Here is a 21,393-nt window from a genome sequence, read left to right as displayed (position 1 = left end):
TTTTTTATTGTAAAAGTTCCATGGGAGGAAGAGCACCATGAAAATTACTCTGATTAGCATTCAGAAGTCACCATAGTCCAGTTTTTCTAAAATTCTATTTAGTTCTGTAATTTCCTTGTTTATTTTTTCTGCTGAATTTGTGAAGCTCTGATAGAGAAATGGGAAAAAATTATTTTAAAAGTTATTATCTAGGTCAGAGGTGTTAAAGTTAAATTCAAACTCTGGTCTTTAATTTCCATATATAGTTTATTAATATTTACTTGAATAAGAGAAGGCAGACAGGTAGAAATTGAAGCCTATTCTCAAACTAGCCACGTGGGCTCTGTAAAATCAGGTTGCAAAGGGAAAGATGGAACGGTAAAGACCGTTGGTAGCAGAGGATGCTGGGAGAGAAGAACGGACTTAGAGGAGCTCTGTGAAGAACTCTGGGGGCATCTTGAAGAGGCAGGAAGCATATTCCTTGCTGGAGATCTTTCCAAGAGCCAGTTGATGATTCACCTGTGATTAGCCCTGAAACTGCTTCTACAGAGCATTTCAATAACATTGTACCTCTAAGAACATCTAAGGAGAGTGTCAAGACTCTTGACCCAAGAGGATAGTGGACTCTCTGCCTGAGAGCCTAACTCTCTCCCCTTTGCCTTGTAAACCTGCTCTGACTATTCCTTAGCGCCTGTAGTATTAAATTAGGAGTGAATAATAGTGGGAAGGGAAAGAGAAACTCTGGTTTGCTTGACAGCTTGCCAGAGTGAGGGACCTTTTGGGGACATAGGTCAAGGACCCCAATTTCCTCGTTCCAGCTCCCCATCTTTCCTTATAGTCATTGCCCATTAAACCTTCTTACATGCAGTCAGATATTTTCCAAGTGGTTTATTCTAAGAACTAAAGGAAGGTAGTAACTCATTGAGGCAACAGATCATCCATAGCAGAGTGCTGATCAAGACCCCTCTACTGCTGAGTCAAAAGACTCGGGGGAGGCTTGTCCTTTGACCCATCTTGTGCAAAGGAATTTGGGGGTACCCCTTATATCACCTGATAGGGGAGACCTTTCTTCATCTTCCCATCACCCTCACATAACAGGGGAACCCCATTTTCCTGAGTAGCACCCCTTGACAGCACTACCCAGGAGGAGCAAGAGAGAGAGAGGGAGTCATCCTATCAAGGCTCCTACCATTCAACACCTTTCTCCTTCACAACAAATTCCTCAAAACCATCAGTTACCATCCTTAAAGTAACACCACTGTCTGTTCATATATAATCCTTACAGAGCCCTCCTCTCATGGCTTTTTCTCTGTGCCACAGTCCTTTGCACCACACTCCTGAGCAAATCGAGAGCATACTTCCTTGTCTCAGACCTTTTAACCTCCCCCTCCCTTCTAGGTCAAACTCTCTCATCTCTGGATCAAGTGCATAGGCCACAGTCCCATGACCTACACTGAAACCCATAGAAGCCGGTCAGACCCAAATGCGTGATCCTGGGAGGGGGTTCCCTTCACACAGAGATTAAGTTAGAATCCATGGTCTCCTATTAATATTAATAACATTTCATTACTCCTTTTAATGTTTGCAAAGTGCTTACAAATATTATCTCATTTTACCCTCAAAACAACCATTGAAGCTAGGTGCTATTATTATCAACATTTTACAGATGAAGAAACTGAAGCAAACAGTAATTAAATGACTTTAATTGACATTATATGACAAATAGAGTCTCACAGCTAGTAAGTGTCTGAGACCAGATTTGGAGATTACCTCCAAGTTATCCTATGTATATCTTGTTTATTCATAGTTGTTTTATAAGTCTCCCCATTAGAGTGTGAGTTGCTTGAGGGTAGGGACTGTGTTTGACATTTTTTGTATCCTCAATGATTACCACAGTATCTAGCACATAGTAAGCATTTAATAAATTCTTGTAGACTTGAAAAGGGATCCACTGGCTTCATCAAGAGTGACAAAGGGATCCATTATACAAAAAAGATTAAGAGCCCCTGATCTAGATATTTTCCATTTCCGTTACCTTTACTGTTAAAAACATGGCTTCTATGACCTATGATGTATATGTGTGTGTTTACAGACATGTACATGCACATGTGCACATTCATAATATTAATATTGTTTCACTGTTATTTTCAATCATAATGTAGTTTCCCTAATGTTCTCTTTATGATATCTATGTTTGCTATTACTTTTTTGACATCATGATTAGAACTTCAGTTTATTGGATTCATTAGAAGCATAAAAGACTATTCTATTCCTTTACATCAAACCTATATGAATTCTTGTGCTTTAGTATGTTTCTTAGAAGCATCAGACTATTAGGTTTTGTTTACTAATCTATTTCATAACTTCCATTTTTGGGGTAAATATAGACTATTTGCATACAAGGTTATAATAGTTAAGCTTTGTTTTTTTCTTTTTATTGTAGTCTCATATTGCTTTTTAAAAATTAGCACAGATATAGCCTATCTTGCTTATACCAATCTAATTTGAATCACTGCACTTAGATATGATATACCTAGTCAAATCCTGGGATTCTACTTTTATTAATATAATCTTTTAACCTTCTTCACCCATCCCAAGAAATAATGTAGTTTAGAAATCACATTACCACCTCATATCTTTAATTGACTATGATATCTAATTTTTAAAATATAATAATGTCATTTTCTTCCCCTTCAAATAGCAATCAAATTCAATATTTGTAAAGCACTTAGTACCAGTGCCCAGCACATAGTAGGCACTATAGAAAATGTTTATTCCCCCTTCCCTCTTCAGTTTTCCACATAATATAATCAATCTAGCAATTGTCAGCTGGATTTTTGGGAACCTCAATTTTGTCCCTGTCCCCTAAGAACTCACCCCAGGGAAGTCCCAGATTCACCCATTTCAAACTGAACAATAGACCTTAAAGTACTTTGATTCCAGTTTAGGTGGGGCTAGCAGACCTAATCAAATATTAAGTATCCTTTTAGTCTTAAAAGTGTTAATATGGAAAAAAACACAGAACTATTAGTGAGAAAAACCATGTCTTTAATCAGGAGAGGGATAGTGTTCAATATTTAGGCCTCCACACAGAGTCAAGTGCCCAAACCCACATAGAGCCATTGTAAAGGTTAATTTTAGCATTGTGACCTAATCTATATTAATTATTGGTTACCATGGATATCCCAACTACCAGGACAAAAGGGTACTTAATATCTGTTTAGGTAACTAGCCCCACTTAACTGGGACCACCAAGTACTGGAAGGTCTGTTGTTAATCAACAACTCAAGTGAACCTAGGATATCCCTCTGGTGAAACTCTCAGGTGATATCCCTGCCTCTGGCTACACCTTATTTCCCAAGCCTGCTTACAACTTGTCAGTGTAGGTTTGATGTCCTGCGTTCTTCAAAGGGTATAAAACATCCCCAGTACTATTGTTCTTTGAAGAATTATCTCAAATGGTGCATTCTCCCAGGGACACTGACCCTAGAGCCCCCAGGTTTTGACTCTGTGCAATATTTTGGCACTTCATGCTCTGATGTCATTAAAGATTGATCTTTTCTCATAAAAGGGGCATTCTCAGCTTTGGAAGATAAACTATTTCACTGTCCAAGGCAATTTACCTTGTTTTTATCCTCAAAATCACAAAATTTCAACCCCTTCTTTCATTTTTAATCTTTGTAGATGAATAAATAATTTAAGTCAGTGCTCTTTGTTAAGTAATTTAATGCCTCAGACTACTTGCAAGATTTCCTCTTTGCCATTTAAATTATGTAACTTGTCAATTACCATTCTCTGTCAATTAAATTTAGGGACCATTTTTATTTTATCTTGTAGATTTGCAGTTTATACTCCGCCATTTCTTAATATGTTTCTTAATATGTCTTACTGGAATATTGCCTTCTGTCCCTTTTTTCTTCATATTTTTTCTAGGAAACTAATAATTTTTGGATCACTTTAATAATCGATATCCTCTACCTCTCTTTCTTTAATTTGTAGCTAATTACAGGCTTCTTCCATTTGTGCTGCTTTTTCTTTTGCTCTGCTCATTATTTCAATCTTAAATGTTTTTGTTCTGACTGAACCAATTCACTCCTCAAAAAGTTTAATGCTATATTAACATTTTTCCCCTGTCTTCTTCACTATCAGATCTTCCAGTCTTTATATCTCTTTTTGAGATTCAAATGACCCAATCTTTCTTAATTCTAGTGCTTTGCCTTTTTATTTCCTGTTTGTCCTATATCTTAAGTTGTTTAGACATAATCATTTTCCTATTTCTTGCTCCCTCCTCCCCCCATTAGACTGTGAATTCCTTGAAAGTAGGAACTTTCTTTTGTTTTTGTTTTTGTTTTTAACTCTTTAGCATTTAGCAAAGGATCTAGCACAAAAGAGATATTTAATAAATGCTTACTGAGACCGTTATGGAAGTGTGTTTTGTGTGATAATATATGTATGGCCCAGATTAAATTGCTTACCATCTCCAATTAAGGGGAGGGAAGGAAAGAAGGGAAGACTTTTTGGATTTTATAATAATGGAAAATATGTTGAAAATTATAATTACATATATTTGGGAAAGTAAAAATATCTGAATTTTAAAAGTGCTTATTGACTGATTTATGATACTTACAATAAGATAATACTGTCTATTTGGAGAATAATTATTATTGGTGTAGCTTATTCATCTTTTTGGAGAGTTCTTTGTTACTCCCTTTTACCCCATTGGAAGGAAAGAAACAAGTATTTCTAAGTGCCTTCTATGTGCTAGGCGTAATGTTAAGTGCTTTACAAATATTATCTCATTACCTCACAGTCCTGAGAGGCAGATGCTATTATTATTATTTCCATTTTACAATTGAAGAAAGTGAGACAGGAAGGTGGGGGGTTTTTTGTTTGTTTTAAGTGGCTTGCCTAGGGCCATACTCCTGTTAAGAGTCTAAGGTCACATTTGAACTCAGGTCTTCCTGTCTCTAGGCCCATTGCTTTATCCACTACACCACCTAACTAGCTGTCTCCATAGTGTTTATTCATTGTATTAGGACCCTTTATTTTGCTTGTTTATTTTCAGTCTTTTTGTCATCCTGTGAGTTTTCTTTGTGAGAATTTCTTTCCTTCTCCTATTTTTAGTTAGAGTTCATTTGTTCTATTTGGCACATATTCCTCTTTTAAGGAAATAACACTCAGCCATCCTGCCAGGTATTTATTCCCTGGAACAGAAGTATCAGACATGACCCACAACACTCCCAAGTATAGCCTGAACCACATTAAATGTAATTGGAAAATGCTTAACAAAATACAATAAAATATAGATATTATTAATATGTGGTTTTTTAAGTTAGAATGTGGCTTGCAGGAATCCTTATGCATGGTTTAATGGTCTCAATTTTCATCTGAGTTTGACACCACTGCCCTAACTAAAGCAAAAGTTTGTGAGCATTGAGAGAAAGAGAAGCAGTGATCCAATGATCACTTAGAGCCTTGTATCAGGAACCCATTATGTCACATTAATCTCTTTTTTCCTTTTATACTGACAGATCAAAGGAATGCTGTAAATTTAGCATCTAGGTTTTGGCAAAATATTTGACAAACATCTCTCCTCCTATCCTTATGGCAAAGATGTGTGGACTTTATGCTTTTACAGTTAGGTGGGTTTGGGGCCTGTTGAATTATCAGACCCAGAGATTAGTTATTAATAGGGAGAGGTCAGTTTAAAGGGAGATCTCTAATTAAATGCCCCAGAAATCTCTTCTTGACTCTATGCTATTCAACATTCTTAACAATAAATTATCCAAAGGTATAGTTGCCATTATTTATTAGATTTGCAGATGGTACAATACTAGTAGAGAAATGAACAAATTGAGTGACAGTCAGGATTTGAAAAGATCTTGACAGGAGAGGGACCTTTCCAACCTTGATTATCAGAGGGTGAGAAGCCTTTTACAAAGCAGACTATCAATGCTAGAAGAGACTTCTCTATTGATACATAATCCAATCCCCTCTAAAACTGAATTCCAAAGACGTCAAATCACTTCCCCATGGTTCCACAGGAAATCATTGCTACTTAAGTCTCAATTCTCCTGATTCCCAGAGCCTACTTTGTGGTATTGCTGAGTAGGATTTTCAGTTTAAGCTAGTGAGCTGAATTTAAATGACCCAAGTCCACACAGAAACTAGAAATTCTCTTTTGCAAATAAAAACATTTCAGTTATTTGACTTGAGGGAAAATTAAACTTTCAGTGTCGTGTTAACCCAGCATAAATGAAATCGAACAGAGTACAAGTTCATGGTGAACCAGAAAGCCTATGTCATCATGTCTTCTGTTAGCTGAGCAGAAGCTACAAGGACATGTGACCTCTTTTCTTTGTTGATGTTTTCAGTAAAGCTCTGATGAGGCCTCAGCTGGAGCCCAGGTGTAGGAAGCTGTGTCCCTGCCTCGTGCCCATATGCTGCTGGGATTACTTCCCTCAAGCTCCAGCCTTTTTGGATAAAAGGCAGTGACGAGCTCCTGACAGCCCATGACATCATTCACCTTCTGTCCGACTACAGGAGTTAGTATTAAAGTCCCATGTGGTGGTTTCCTTGACCACCAGGGCTTGGTCCCTTTTCCCTTGCTCATTCTTCTGGTACAGCTTCTGTGGACTTTATAATAGGAGCAAAAAGAGCAGCACTATTGTGCTGTGATTTCTGTATTCTGAGGGAATTGCTATAAATTTCTGTTTCCTTATCTGTAATGGGAGATGGGGGGGGGGGGGAGGTGGGAGGGGGCAGCTAGGTGGCTTAGTAGATAGAGAGCCAGGCCTGGAGTCCAGTGGACCCGGGTTCAAATTTGACTTAAGGAATTCCCTAGCAGTGTGACCCTGGGCAAGTCACTTATCCCCCATTGCTCAGTCCTTACCCCTCTTATGCCTTGAAACTGATACTTAGTATCAACTCTTAAGATAGAAGGTGCGGTTTTAAAAATAAAAGGGGATATGGAAATAGGTGGTATTACCTATCTCATAGAATAATTGTGAGAATCAAATAACTTGCCAAGACCTGTAATCTCTGCATCCAGAATAGTTCTTTATGGTTCCTCTTCTCCCTTCCCACTAGAACCATTCTTTCAGGCCTTAGCTTTTTTTACCCTAAACTATTGAATTTGTCTTTAATTTCCTCTGACCTTATCTATTCCCTTTCCGATTCATCCTTTATATAGCTGCCAGCATAATCTTCCTAATGTACAAGCCTGTTCATCTTACTATCTGTGCAAAAACCTCTAGAAGTCTCCTGTCCCCTACCAGATGAAAACCATAGAAGCTACTGCTATATATAGGGCTTTTGTAAACTATGTAGCATTGTCTTTACATCATAGCTATTATCTAGTGACAGAGTAGTGTAGTGGAATGAGTACTAAACTTCAAGACAAAAGACTTGGGTTTGAGGCTTATCTTCATATGACTGAAAGTGGAAGTCTCTGCTGTTCTCTTAGCCTTGGTTTTCTTATCTAGAAAATGGAGAGTAACAATTCTTATACTCCTAACCACAAGAGGATCATTATAAGGAAAGTGCTTTATAAACCTCTAAAGCATTATAGAAAAAATAGATTGTGATTATTTTTGAAAGCGAATCTAAAGCAAAACACATTGAGAATTCTCATCCAGACATTTTCAACAGTGCTCCTCTAGTATGCATGAGCCTGATCTTGGCCTTCACTAGTGCTCTATACTCCCAGACAGAATTTTCCTCAATGAGCAACATGGCATAGTTGAAAGATCACTGCATCTAGAATTAGGAATAGAATCCTTATTGCTTCTTCTCAACTGGCTCCATCATTTACTTTTTACATGTGTAGGAAAGAGAAGTCACTTTGTCTGGGCCACATTTTTCCAATCCATGAAATGAGAGGGTTATACTCAATGATCTCTAAGGGCTCAGCCAATTCTAAGTATATCCTCCATGACCTACCAACTTTGAACTTAATGACTGTTCTTTTCCCCTTTTGCATGGAGCAACAATTTGAAAAGAATCTTATTAAACACTTCATCAAAAAGTTGAACGATAGGAAGAAAAGAAGGACAGGTTATGATAACAAGCACAGCCAGCCAAAAAGCTCCCCTGGCACTCTCCCTATGCCAGGAGAAAGCAAAGGCATGTTGGGAGAATCCTCCTCCCCCATAAATTGTTGTAAGGTTTTGGACAAGAGCTGTAAAGAACAGGCAGCATGGACAGGTTGCCAACAGCATTGTTGGCAGGAACTCCCTAATTAATGAGATCCAATTTTATTATTTGAAGAAAACGCTTCACACTAAAGTATACATTGCAGATGAGTTATTACCTAGGATTCTTCAGTTAGGTGGAATTCCAAGCATCTTAACAGGTGGAAAGTTTTCCCCCATGGTTTGGTTTGGTTTATAGGGGGGGGGGGGGGGGTAAGTATCCTCCTGACTTACCACATTGCCAGTTCTGTGATCCCAAATAATAATTGTACATATTGCTCATGGTTACAGTGTGCTTTACATAAGTGTACCATCACGTTTGATTTTTTAACAACATTCCAAATATTTCAATGGGAGAGGGAGGAATTATTCAGAGAGGGGAAAATAACTTCCTGAAAATCACTCAGTTAGAACTAGAACTCATACCCAGGTCTTCTAACTTCAAGTCCAGAGCTCTTTCCAGGAGATCACACTGCTTCTTTTCCTAACTCCTATTATGCATGCACAATCTCCAAATTTTTCCTATTTTTCCTGATGAAGATGGGTTGGGCTTTTTTAGTCTAATCTTAACAAACACCAGATTAAAATGTGCATATCTTTATGCAAAGTAGAACAGAAAAAAGAAATTATATAAGAAAACTTGTTTTTGCCTTTTGTTGTATAAGCACCCATTCCTGTATTTGAACTATTGGTACAATAGAGAAAATACTGGATTTGCTGCCAGAGGATAGGTTGGACTTCTAACTACCACTTACTACTTTTATGACTGTGGGCTAGTTTTCTCTCTGGGTCTCATTTTCTTTATCTTTAAAATGAAAGCATTTTGATCTAGTTCTAAATTCTATGTTTTTCTGAATTTTTTTTCCTTTTGCAAATTTCAGCCCACCTACTAACTGGTTTTCCATAGTAAAGTATCAACTGCTGGCAAAGCCTTTTCCCTGATTTCAAGTAAACTTGGAGAAACTAGAATTTTATACAAGTGAAAAAGAAAAATCACTCCTGGTTCTTGATTTCTGATGCATTTCACGCTGAGTTCCATCATTGGCCCAGGTTAGTTTCCCCTAGATCAGCGGTTCTCAACCTCTCAATTTGTAGCAATGAGAATCCATAATGCATATCAGGTATTTACATTCCGAATCATAACTGTAGCAAAATTACAGTTTTGAAGGAGCCACCAAAATAATTTTTTGGCTTGGGGTCAGCGCAACATGAGGAGCTGTATTGCAGGGTCACAGCATTAGAAAGGTTGAGAACCACTGGCCTAGATCTATTCAAATGCATAAATGGTTTCCAGAAATACTTTTTTTGGAGGATGGGGAGGGGGGAAATGGAAGGACAGTATGATATTGTAACTGCAACATCTTTTCATGTTTGCTCCCTCTGAGTACCTTATGGCTGTGTGTCTTTATCACCCCACCCCACCCCCAAACTTTGTGTTTTCCAATGCTGTTGACACTGATCTTGAGTCACAGAGTATGCGTCATGCACGGGATCTCTGGAACTGGGCTGGTAATGTCAGCCTGTTGTTCTGGACTGAGAAGGACCAACATGTTCTGTCCCTTGAACCTGAAGACTGCTATGAAACAATAGCCATTTTATTTGAAAAGCTTTCCCAAGATGAGTGCTTACTTTTCAACTCTGGCAGAATAGGAGCCCAGTTCCTATTTTGTAAACTTTCTACCTGGATTGACCAAGCACCAGTAATCCTCAAACCATTAAGCAAATGTGGTGGTTGGGACTGACTTTACCAGGAAGAGATTTTTATTTCTTCTCTGTCAACTGACTAGTAGATGAAATAAACTTTGGTCCTTAGATTTGAAGGCAAGATGTGAACTGAGAATATAAAATTCAGAAAGGATCTTAAATCAAACATGTCACAGGAAGGAGTCCTTAAAACCTTAAAATATAAAATATTAGACCTAGCATATAATGAAACTTGATCTTAGAACAGGGAAGGGTGTGTTTTTTTTTCCCCCAAGATCACATAAATAGGGACAGCTAGGTAGCACAGTGGATAGAGCATTAGAACTGGAGTCAGGAGGACTTGTACTCAAATTTGACCTCAAGATACTTCTTAGCTGTGTGACTCTGGGCAAGTCCTTTAACCCCAGTTCCCTAGTCCTTGCCCCTCTTCTGTCTTAGAATTGAAACAGAGACAGAAATAAGGGAGGTTTTTTGTTTGTTTTTAATCACATTAGATAATTGGAAGGCCTGGATTCTAATTCTGTTCCCCTGACTCTAATCCCAGTGTTCTTAGACTACCTCCCAGTAACAATACTGCTAGCATTTCTATATTATTTTTAGGTTTTAGTAAAGTTTATTTGCATTGTCTCATTTGGTCCTCATAGAAACCCTGTGCGTTTGGAGCTACAAATGATAAAACCAAGATGATGAGAGGTTAAATGGCTTGCCTGTGGTTGTAGTAAGTTTTATAAGATTAGAACCCAGATATCTCCCCTGACTTCAAGTCCAGTGATTTCAACAATGCCAAATTGAATGCAATTCTATACAGCTATATTGTTGACTAACAATACATCAATTTCCGTGTTTCTATGGTAGTTGTTTTCAAACCATGTTTATTCTTTGATCATTCTTCCCTTATTGAACAGTGAGGGGAACAGAGAGAAGGCCATGTTACATGATTCTCAGAGTATGGGAAAGGGAGTAATGTTAATGAGGCTAGAAACACACTCCATCTCCCAACTTCATGCATTTTCACTAACTTTTTCACATGCATTTTTATTCCATGTCTGAAATGTTCTCCTTCCTCATCTTTGTCTCAGCTAAGATCCCACCTTCTTCAAGAAGCTTTTCCAAATCTCCCTTAATAAGGTAGCACCTTCCCTCTGTTAATTATCTCTAAATCGTGTTAACCTGTTTTTTTCCCCTATCAGACTGGGATCTCCTTGAGGATAAAGACTTTTCTTATGGTTTGGGGGAATCCTTAGCATTTAGCACAGTGTCTGGCACATTCTAGGCACTTAATAAATGTTTGACTTGACATAAAAGATAGATTGGAGCCTGATTGTGTCCAGCATTAAAAACTAAACAGAGAAATTTATATTATATTTTATTTTAGATAATAGGAAGTCCCTGGTACTGATTGGCTAGAGAAATCATCTGGACAGATATACACATAAGGAAAATTATTTTAGCAGTAATGTGTAGTATAGTTTGAAATGGGGGGAAAACTTGAGATAGGGAGACTAATTGGGATACTATTAGATAATCTAGGGGAGGACCCAGACTAAGATGGTAGGTAAGATAAGAGTTTGAATACAAGAGACATTGACAAGATAGAAATGGCAAGATTTGGCAACTGATTGTATATATGGGGTAAGAAAGCAAGGAGTTGAGGATAATACTGAATTTATAAACCTGAAAGCCTGGAAAGGCGACAGTACTTTTATAAAAACCAGGAAATTTGGAAGAAGGTATGTTTTAGGGAGAAAGATAATAAGTTCTATTTTGTATATGTTGAATTTGAGATGTATCTGGGATATCCAGTTGGAAAAGCCTGGTAGGCTAATGCAGCTTGAGGGAGACTGAAGCTTGAGGGAGAAACCAGGGCTGCATTTTTATGTGTTTATGAGTTGATTGCATTGAGATGATAGTTAAACTCATGGAAGCTGCTACAGTTACTAAGTGAAAGTATAGGGGGAGAAGTGAAGAAGACCTAGGTCAGAACCTTGGGATATATCCACAGTTATAAGGCATGATTTAGGTGATGAGTCAGCAAGGAAACTGAGAAGTTGTCAGACAGGTAAGAAACAGGAAAAACAGGAAAGAGCAGGGTTATAAAAACCCAGGACAGAATATCCACAAGGAAAGTGTGGTCAGCAGTATCAAATGCAGCAGATAGGTCTAGAAGGACTCAAATCAAAAACAACCATCATATTTAATAGTTAAAGCTTCACTGGTAACTTTGGAGAAATCAATTTCAGTTGATTGATTAGCTGAGGAACTAATTTATCAAGGGTTGAGGAGTGAGAATGGAGATGGAAGCAGTTGGTGTAAAAAGCTTATTTAGGGCAGTTGACTAAGAAAAAAAGGAAAGATATGGATAATAACATGAAATATAATAAAATATGATCGTTTTTTTAATTGGATAAATGGAATTCTTGAAGACAATAGAAAAAAAAACTAGTAGATAGGGACAGGTTTGGAGATTAGAGAAGTAGGAATAATTGAGGATGCAGCCTCCTATAGAAAACAAGCAGAAATGGGATCAATTATACAAGCAGAGAGGTTGGTCTTAGCAGGAAGAAGGACTATCTCTTTGTCAGAAACTGGGGGAAAGGCAGAAAGAGTGGAATATGACATCAAGGGGCTTTGGCCTGAAGAGAAGGTGGGAGAAGGTGCTTATGTTGGGCCTCAATTTTCTCGTTTAAGTGAGACAAAGTCCCCAGCTGAAAGATTGGGGAGAGGGATAATATAAAAAGTTTGAGAAGAGACAATTTGTCATAGCTTCTGTGAAGAGGAAATAGGAAATCAGTTGATGTGGGAGGCGGGTCTGGAATATAAGAATTATCTTGCTACAACAAGGTTCCAATTCAGGTTGGATAACATGAATTTGTAATATATCCATTTGCCATAGACATTCAGCTAATAATTATATCTATAAGAAATTTATTGAAACCACTCAAATGACCCTAAAGTTGGCTTCTTATTGATCTAGAATTGATTTTCTAATGTGTCCAATAGTATAAAACCTAAGATAATTTGATCTCTTATAGCAGAATGAATGTAAAATAACCAGTGTCCTTTTATATTCTTAATTTTTATAATGTAAATGTATCATACCAGTTCTTTTTATGGATAACTGAGTAAAAACAGGAAATTTGAAGAAAATAAGCAAAAATACTAATAGACAAAACTCTGGCCATTAAAAAAATTTACAAATCTAATTCATGTACCAAATATAGAAGATATGCTTTCAGCAACCTGTTAGGTTAAACATACTCAGTTCTTTCAGCCAATTCTCATGTGTAATGATTTGAGGTCCCTTCACCATCATGATTGCCCTCTTGAGGCTGTGCTATAGCTTGTTCTTCCCAAAGTGGGGTATCCAAAATGGAATACACACGCAAAGTGTGATTTGATTAGAGCAGAGTCCAGTTAGATTTACCCTCCTGTGTTCTATAATCTATGATTTGTGGAATGTTACCACCAAATTACTTTTTTTTTTTTAGCTACGAAGTCACACTGATATATAAGCCATGTCTCCTCTGTTTAACACTTTCATACTTGTCACTAAATATTCTGAGTTGCTTGTGTAAGGATTAAAATAGGGGTTTTGACAAAATAAGAGAGCAGCTTTTAATAACTCACGTTTTAATGAGAATATAGTAGAGTTGTAAATTAATATTATCCCTTTAAGCCAGAGAAAAGAAAACTTCTAGCAGCTTTTAACAATTAACAATTTAGTTTTATTAAAATAAAGATAGTAAAAGAATATAGTAAAATTAATATAGTAAAAGAGAGAAATATAGGAAAGAGGTAGAGAAAGAAATTTCTTAATGTCTATACTAGTTATCCTGTAACTATCTATAACTACTTATAATTACTATCTAAAACTGCCTATATTTACCTATATCTGCCTGTAATTACCACTAATAACAATCACCCCACAAAAGTTCCAACCCAATCGGTGTTTAATTCAACCCCAATTAAGTCTGATAACAAAGACCAGTCATTTTCCAAAAAGTTCAAGGAAAAGAAAAAGCCCTAACAGCCCAAACCAAAAGCCAAAAATCTAAAAGGCAAAAAGTTTTCTCAGTGAGCTCAGGCCTGCCTTTATATTCCAGCAACTAAACACCAACCACCAACTCACACCCAGCAGCTAACTGCCCACCCTCATTGTCAGTAACTGACTGCCAACTGCCAGCCCCAACTGTCAGCAGCTGAACACCTTTTATACCCTTTTTCAACCTCACTTCTTATCTCTTTGGTTTCTCCTTCCTGTCTCTATGGTTTCTACTTCCTGTCATTGTGGGCTGGTTAATCCTTACACATCTCTGATAAGAGGGCCTCCAGGTCCCCATTAAATTAAAAAAAAGAAGTAAAGAATTCCTTTTTACACATGTAATATTGTTGATTTGAATAAAATTCCTTCAAAAATGATGCTTAAAATAATTCTCATTTAATAACATGGTAGCTATTATTTTTTTAATCACAACTGAGAACTGAACATAATTATATTAAGTAAACTTGGCCATGAGAATACACTGCCTCCCCTTCTTTGCAGAGGTGGAGTATTTTAGCTATGTATATACTGTCTCTTTTGGTGATATTGGTTAGCTTTATATATATATATATATATATATGTATGTGTGTGTGTGTATATATATATATATATATATATATATATCCTTACCTTCTGTCTTAGAATCAATACTAGGTATCGATTCTAAGGCAGCATAGCAGTAAGGGCTAGGCATTTGGGGTTAAGTGAGTTGCCCAGGGTCACACAGCTGGAGGCCTATATCAGGGGCACAGGGAGGGCCCTGAATTTAAAATCAGGACCTGAGTAACAAGTCACAACTGCCATTTTTTACTTTATGAGTGAATGAATATTGGAGTGTTTGAGTTGCCATTTGTCAAGCACTATTTTAAGAATTGAGGTTTTAAATTATATTTAATTAGTTGATTTAGAATATTTTTCCATGGTTACAAGATTCATGTTCTTTACCTCCTTTCCCCCCAACCCCCTCCCATAGCTGATGCGCATTTCCACTGGGTTTTACATGTATTATTGATCAAGACCTATTTCTATATTATTGATAATTACCCTAGGGTAATGGCTTAGAGTCTACATCCCCAATCATATCGACCCATGTGATCAAGCAGTTGTTTTTCTTCTGTGTTTCTATTCCCACAATTCTTCCTCTGAATGTGGATAGTGTTCTTTCTCATATGTTATAGGGGAGTAGTTAAATATACTTTTTTCAGTCACAATGGCTGTACAAGTTTGATTATGATTCTAGAACTACAAAATAGATACTCTGGGTAGGAATAAAGTAAAACATTAAGGGAACCCAGGCCCTAGATATTAACAGACTATGTATGGCACTCCCAATTAGTCAGGGTGGAGGCAGGACAATCAACCAATAAGTGTCAGAAGAAGAAGAGAAAAATACTTATGACTTTTGAATCCATGCTATGGAATACTGAGACAGCTATTTGGCAACTCAACAATAGTATCAATGTCTTCCATCCTCAGAAGGCACACACAAAATATGAGAGACACTTTGAAAATTTGCAAAAACAGGTGAATGCTATCTACTCCTCGTGATTCATGTGGCTAGATGGGAGCAGGGGAGGAAGTATTCACTGAAGATTAAGGAAATGAATTTTATGAAAAATTCTGGGACAAATTGGTAGAGAGCATTTTAGTTAAGATGAATGGAAGTAGAAACAGATTAAGTCAAAAGCATGATAATCAGTAGAAAGGAAATAATCATTTATTAAGCATCTACTCTGTGCCAGGACCTGTTTTAAGCACTCTACAAATATTATTTCATTTGATTCTCACAACAACCCTGTGAAGCAGGTGCTGTTGTTATCCCATTTTATAGTTGAGGAAATTGAAAAAGGCTTGGTCCTTCTTAAATTCAGGTCTTCCTGACTCCAGCCCCAGTACTCTATCCACTATGTCACCCAGCTGCCATTGTAAGCATTTATTAAGTACCTACTATGTGCCAAGCACTATATTGGGTACTGGAACACGAAGACAAAAGTGAGCTAGTCCCTACCTTAAAGGGGCTTACATTCTACTAGGGGACACATATTCACAGATACAAGCTAAGTACAAGGTGATTGATTAGGAAAGGTACTAACAACCAAGGGAATTTTTAAAAAAAGATCTCTTGAAGGACACTGTACTTGAGAAGAGCATTGCAGGGCAGCTAGGCAACTAGGTAGCACAGAGGATAAAGGGCCAGATCTGAAGTCATAAAGACTCATCTTCCTGAGTTAAAGTCTGGCCTCAGACACTTACTGACTTTGTGACCTTGGGCAAGTCATTTAATCCTCAATTTCCTCAACTGTAAAATGAGCTGGAGAAAGAAATGGCAAACCATTCTATAATCTCTGCCAAGAAAAACCTAAATGGGGTCATGAAGAGTCTAACCTGACTGAATAACAACAACAACAACAAGAGTGCTGTGAACTAAGTGTTTGACACCTCTGATCTTTGTCATCATTCCTTAGAGAAAAAAAATCTGCTTCCTCCACAAGGTACCCAGCTCTTGAGGGAGATTTGTTTCTCAGCTTCAAGTATTATCAATCCTCCTTATGTTTTCACTGTGTCACATTTTTACTTTTCTTCCCTTTTTGCTCTGTCACATTCTTCCACTTTCTATCCTCCTGACAAAGATCAGGATTTCCCTCTACCCCTTAAGACACTCTTTAGTTTTTATATTAAAGCCTTTATTTTATTATTTTACAGAATATTTCATTCTCCCTGATAAAATGGAGGGTAGGCATTACTCAAGGGCATAAATAGTCACTTGCTCATGGATAAATATAATCTTTACACACTCCATGTAGCTGTGAAGCAGTCATTTATTAAGCAATACTGCATGCTAGGCATGCAGTATTATTACTTAAGTTAAGTATTGGGTGTACATAGAAGGAAACTTACATTTTTTTCAAGGAAGAAAATACACACATACATATTAGTATATAGAGAATTTAAAAAAATAAGTACAAAGTAGTTTAGAAAGGGAAAACGATAGAACTTGGGGAATGGGCCAAAAGAAGCTTCATCTAGAGTGCTACTAAAGTAAAATCTTCAAGGAAATGAAGGGTTCTGTGAGATGGAAAAGAGGAAGGAATGACCAGCAACCAGGGTAAAGACATGGAAGTGAGAGAATGAATGCTGAATGGGAGGAAAAGAAACAAGGTGAATTTGGCTTGGACCAAAGAGGAAAGAAATTAAAATAATGGATATTGATGGAGACCAGGTTGTGAAGGGTTTTAAAAATCAAACAACAGGGCAGCTGGGTAGTACAATGGATAGAGAGCCAGGCCTAAAGTAAGGAGGATTTGGGTTCAGATCTGACCTCAGATTCTTCCTGTGTGATCCTGGACAAATCATTTAACCCCATTTGCCTAGCCTTTGCCTTGCTTCTATTTTATAATTGATACTAATGGAGAATATAAGGGTTTCCCAAAAAAATCCAAACAGGAGTTTATAATTTACCCTAGTGGTAATCCAATCCAGTTAACATATATTAAGTACCTGTTATATGTCAGGCATTGTGCTGAGGGCTTTACAAATATCCTTTCATTTGATCCTCACAACAATCAGGAGAGGTAGCTACCATTTTTATCCTCACTTTACAGAGAAAACTAAGACAGAGGTTAAAGGACTTGCCCAGAGTCCAAGGCTAGAACTTTATTCATTATACCACCAGCTGCTCTGAGACCTTTTAGAATCAGATCTTTCTCAATATAGTGAAGGCATTATTACCTAGTATTTCTTGCTTAGGACTATTCACATGCTCACTTTAAGCTGGTGTTACTGTAATCTTTCAGCCACCCTCTTTCTCTTGCCCAAGATTGTTCCTTCCCTATTTCCTATCCCTTGTTGCCAGCCACATTATTGGGATTATAAGGAAGAGCACTCTGAGAATATACAAGAAGCTGGCTTACTTTTGGGACTGATGTCAGAAAAAAGGAGCCAGGCCCTCAGCTACAGGTTGACCATAGTTTTTCCAGCCTTTCTGGTTCCACTTTTAATTTCTTCCCATCCATTTTTTTCCCTTTCTTTCTCTTTTTTAGCACCTCAACCTCATAAATCCTTAGCTAACCTCTTGAATTTATGCCAAGCCAATGTGACTGGGCTTCCTGTGTAACGGGAAGAAGAAAAAGAATGAGAAGAGCATTGACCTCTGCTTCCCTTCCCCTGTCCCTGCTCAAAAGGGATCCTGTTGCCCAGTGTCATCCCGGGGGTTGCAGGTCTTCACATGATTTGACAGTCATCCACCCCACACTCGGGAGCTCAGGCAATAAACACTACCACACACAGCCTTGCAGGCTGGATAGTCACAGGCTGGCCTTTTCTCATTGCCGCATAATTGCTTTTAATGGACCCAATCTGTGCCAAGTAGTCATCGGCTGCCTTTCGGCCTTCATTGTGAGGAGGTTTCCGAAACAAGCCTTTTCATTCTTGTAGCTCCGTGGCACAGATTGGAAGCCCGAGGTCTGACTATTCACTGCATGTCTATTTTTGAGTTTTTGTGGGCACCTTATTCATTCCCCTCTCGCAAGCCTCTTTCCAAATATATCCACAATGGGAACAAATTTAGCATTTGTATGAAGAAATGGGAGGAGGATAGGAATAGTCACAAGATGTTATTTTCTTGTTACTACACTTGAATTTTTTATTTTTGCACATTAAAAGACCTTATTAAGGTTCTGTTATAAACTCAGTCCCAGCTAAAGGTCACAGATGTATTCATAAAGTCCTGGACATATTTGCTGAGGTCCCTTTCAGCACTGACATTCTCTGCTTTATGTTGGTTGTTGGTTGTAAGGGCTTATCCAACCCCTGAATTTTATATTCTACATTCTAAGATCTCTTCCAATTCTACTCTTTTATATTCTGTGTTCTAATATCCCTTCCAACTCCAATATTCTCCAGTCTCCATTCTAAGGTCCCTTATAATTCTGCTGTTTTATATTTGCTGGCTCCGTCCAGTTCTGACTCTTAGCCTGTTTCTTAATCTGTCAAATGGAGATAATAAATATTTTATGACTTTACTTCACAAGGTTGTTTGTAAGGCAAATGCTTTACAAACCTTAAAGTGCCATGTAATTATGAGATAATGTTGATAATGGTTCTCAGGCCTCTTCTAGTTCTAGCACATTATGATTCTGTGACTTTATTTGGTCAATATTCAGAAAATCCTAATAGAGTATCTACTATGTATAGTAGTAGACATTTTGGAGGATACAGAAAAAGATATGGTCCTGCCCATTGTTGTCATCATCATTATTATAGTAATAACATTTATATAGTGCTTTAAGTTCTTCAAAATGCTTTACACATGTGTGTTTACAGGGTTGAGCCTCACAACCCTGGGAGGTAGGTGCAATTATCATCCCCATTTTACAGATGAGGAAACTGAGGTACAGAGAGGCAGGTCTTGCCCAGGGTCGCATAGGTATATAAAGCCAAATTTCAGCTCAGGTCTTCCTAACTCTTTATATCCAGCATTTTATCTACTATACCATTCAAGAAGCTCATTATAGTCAGAGAAACAATAATTATCCCAGGCATATATCTCATTTCATTGTTACTTTAAGGTTTGGTCCTGGGTGTGGCAGACTTACCTCTAATCTCTGCTCTTGGGAGAGACTAGTGATGGGGGAATCTCTTGAGCTCAGGAGTTCTCCAAAGCAATGAACTATGCTAACTGGATGCCCACATGTGTTCAACATGAATATCATGAGTCCCTAGAAAAAAAAGATCTACTGGATTGCTTAAATAGGACCAAACAGAACCAAATAAATGACAGCAGGTCAAAAGTACCATGTCCATTAGTAGTGCAATTGAGCCTATGAGTCAATAACTCTAACTTCCAATCTATGTTGGGATATGTTTTTTTTTTAAATCTAATAATTGTGTGAATTAAGTAGTACAAGGATTATTACCCCCTCTAAGAAACAAGTTAGGGGCAACTAAGTGGCTCAGTAGGTAAGATAGTCAAGCCTGGAGACAGGACCTAGGTACAAATGGCCACAGATACTTCCTTACCTGTATGACTTTGGACAAGTCACTTGATCCCAATTGGCTACTCTTCTACCTTGGAACCAACATTAGTATGAATTCTATGATAGTAGGTAAAGATTTTAAAGAGACTGAGACAGAAAGAAGTAAGGAAACTGAAGTTCATTTACGTGGATTTGATTGGTTTCCAAATCTGTTACATCACAAGAAAGGAACCAAAAGTCAAGTAGAAAACTGGTTTCTGGGCACTTCCAGACATAGAAGGATTAAATATAGTTGGGGAGTGGAAAAGGGATCCAGAAAAATAGCATAGGGTAAAAGACAGAATGGAATAGCAAGTAAAAGGGAGATAGGAGAGGAGTAAGGGAGTAAACATGGACCAGGAATAGACAGAAAAAGCTTATGCTCCCCCCCCAAAAAAAAGCAAGTTTTTTCCAGATCTCCAGATTGAACCCTAGTATAAGACTTGACATTTATGTCCATTAAATTTAATCTTAAATTGATAGAATTATAGATTTAGAAGTCATCTCATCCTGTCAGTTTTTCCGATAAAAAATTGGGGATTCTCAAGTTTAAGTAACTTGCCCAGGAAGGAAGTAACACAGGCTAATAAGTAGCTCAACTAGAATTGAACTCTGGCCCTGGGATTCCACAGTCTGTGCTCCTTCTCACATCCAGTCTTATTTTCTGACCTGTCAAAATCTTTTTTGATCCTGACTTAATCAAAAAAAATTTGCAAATTTTACAAGAATGATTTCTCTTCCGTTGACCAAATTGCCAATAAGAATGTTAAATAGCATAAACAGATCTTTGGAGCAATCCATTGGATACCTCCTTGCCACAGATGCCACGGAACCATAAAGTACTATTTTTTGAGTCCAACTCTCCCACCATTTCCTAATCCATCTAATTGCACTACTATCTAGTTCATATCTCCCCATATTTTCCATAAAATTAGATATAGACCATTGTCAAAGGCTTTGCCAGAATCTACTGTATCTACATAGCATTTCCCTGATCTACCAGTCTAGTAATCCTGTTTAAAAAAAAAAAAGCAATAAGATTAAGAAGTTCAGTTGGGCATGAGTTAATCCTCATGAAACTATATAAGCAATTTGTGATCACTGCTCCCTTTTCTACATATTCACTAAACATCCCTTTAATTAAAAATATAGTAGAATTTTGACAAGAATTCCAAATTCAGTATGACTCCATTTTTGCATAATGTTTGGATGGAAGGATGGATGAATAATGTTAAAAGCAATATGGCAGAAGGAGAAAATTGGAAGGGGCCTTAGAGATTATCTTGATTACCTCCACTTATGATAAGGAGGAGAAAATTGAGATCCAAAAGAAAAGTCAAATAATGGGTAATAAAAATAGAATCTGAATTTGAACCCAGTTCCCCTTTTTCCAATTTCTAATACTAATTACTAAAGTATAATCTAGCCAAACCCATTAATTTTACAGAGGAGAAAGCTGTGG

General features: G+C 37.4%; 1 protein-coding gene and 1 long non-coding RNA gene across 3 annotated transcripts in view; one reads left to right on the top strand and one right to left on the bottom strand.

Moving 5' to 3' along the window:
* The window catches only part of GNG7 (G protein subunit gamma 7), a 407,763-nt gene that overhangs the window by 282,435 nt on the left and 103,935 nt on the right, over nucleotides 1-21,393 (top strand). The window lies entirely within an intron of this gene.
* The window catches only part of LOC103098205 (uncharacterized), a 31,294-nt gene continuing 16,691 nt past the window's right edge, over nucleotides 6,791-21,393 (bottom strand). Inside the window, exon 3 of the long non-coding RNA XR_465818.3 lies at nucleotides 6,791-19,634. This is a non-coding gene — a long non-coding RNA (uncharacterized LOC103098205). The remainder of the gene's footprint in view (nucleotides 19,635-21,393) is intronic.

This window comes from Monodelphis domestica, chromosome 3 (genome assembly GCF_027887165.1).
Source record: "Monodelphis domestica isolate mMonDom1 chromosome 3, mMonDom1.pri, whole genome shotgun sequence".
NCBI classification, from domain to species: Eukaryota; Metazoa; Chordata; class Mammalia; order Didelphimorphia; family Didelphidae; genus Monodelphis; species Monodelphis domestica.
This window is presented reverse-complemented; position numbering and strand designations above follow the sequence as displayed.